The sequence below is a fragment of the Amphimedon queenslandica genome, unplaced genomic scaffold (genome assembly GCF_000090795.2).
Source record: "Amphimedon queenslandica unplaced genomic scaffold, v1.1 AMPQUscaffold_3549_Cont24458, whole genome shotgun sequence".
In the NCBI taxonomy this organism is placed as follows: domain Eukaryota; kingdom Metazoa; phylum Porifera; class Demospongiae; order Haplosclerida; family Niphatidae; genus Amphimedon; species Amphimedon queenslandica.
This window is the reverse complement of record NW_003556125.1, coordinates 1-1,419: the sequence shown is the minus strand read 5'-3', so window position 1 is coordinate 1,419 and position 1,419 is coordinate 1. Positions and strand designations below refer to the sequence as shown.

Sequence of the window (1,419 nt, the reverse complement as noted above, 5' to 3'; positions counted from 1 at the left end):
TGGTATGTTCATTCACTATAATAGTGCTCATCAATACAGCCAATCCTGGAGAGAATTAATTAGTACCAAATGATGGATCAAATGAGCCGATGATGAAGAACAAACATAGGCACGGCAGCACTTTATTAATATTGGGAGGATATGGTTGTCCTAAGGTTGGGTCTCAGTTTCAAGAAGGTACAGGGTACATGTTTGACGTCCAATCACTTTGAGTACTTTAACTGTGGACTAACGAGCCCCACTTGTTTGATTAAAGAGGATAGGAAGTGGGTGAAGCCTGTCATCACTAAACCACACCTGCCGCAATCTCATTCAATCGTATTGATATTGTGCTAGCTGTTTGGAGGGAGAGTCAATAAACTACATATATTGGACACTAGGCACTCGGTAGATTTACGTCAGGGGGCAAAGTATTATTCAGTCGTGGCCCCCTGGCAGCATACATACATGTATACAGTTACTTGTACATGTACAAATTTGTTATTATTAATTTTGTTGTTGTTTAGTGTTGGAGTGGTGTTCTATTAGCAGAGCGGGGACCTGATGATGTATGTGTATAATGTTTGCAATTGCATGATAATACATATGGGTTAATGGCACTTTAAACCACTTCCGTCTACTGCTGGGGGGTTATTGATAGTTAAAGTTTTATAAATCATAATTATAAATTAATTGGTTGCATATGCCATTATAATTGTTATTGCCTTCATGACAAATTTTGTATGCATGTTTGGTCTTGGGCTTATTTTTGGCATTGTCTAAGTATTATTTGCTATAATAGTATTATAATAATTATTCCTTAAAGATGACGTGTTTTAATGTTACTATAGGTTTATCTTTGCCTCCTAATGTCCCTCTTTTTGTGTTTGTCTTTCCTCATACTAACTCAAGCTTGGTGTCAGTAAGCAACTGTAAAATACCTACATATTATGCATGTACATTAATTTATACATGAACATTGTTATCATTTTTATTGTGTATCTAGACACGGTGTACACTGCAGTGCACGTACAGTTGAAGGGGAGAGAGTGAGAAAGAATGGGGTGCCTTTCTGGTAAGTAATTTGGATATATCATATATTGTGTAGGTGACAAATGATGAAGAGATACAAATAATTAAAAAGAGAGCTAGAAAATGTCCAATTAGAACAAGTAAGTGTTTAAAGATCAACATTGCTGCATAATTAAAATTACCATCTCTTTCTGTCTCTCTTAGTACAATGAACTGGGCCTTAAGACGAAGACAAGACATTATTAGTGCTGTGTTGCATTGGCTGAACGATGATGACGGTAAGTGGTGTGTTATGTACATGTTAGTATTGACTACTGCATGTGTAATTTTAATAGCAATTTTTGAAGGCCTTAAATATTTGTAAATAAATTAATTTTAATCGGAATCAGCTCAAGCATTCTATGTATA

General features: G+C 35.5%; 1 long non-coding RNA gene across 1 annotated transcript; it reads left to right on the top strand.

Moving 5' to 3' along the window:
- The first annotated feature begins 12 nt into the window (after window positions 1–12).
- On the top strand, window positions 13–1,289 carry LOC109592908 (uncharacterized). The gene is made up of 4 exons (XR_002190628.1): window positions 13–387; window positions 831–901; window positions 986–1,151; window positions 1,216–1,289. It is a non-coding gene; the product is annotated as an uncharacterized LOC109592908 (long non-coding RNA).
- The last annotated feature ends 130 nt before the right edge of the window (window positions 1,290–1,419 follow it).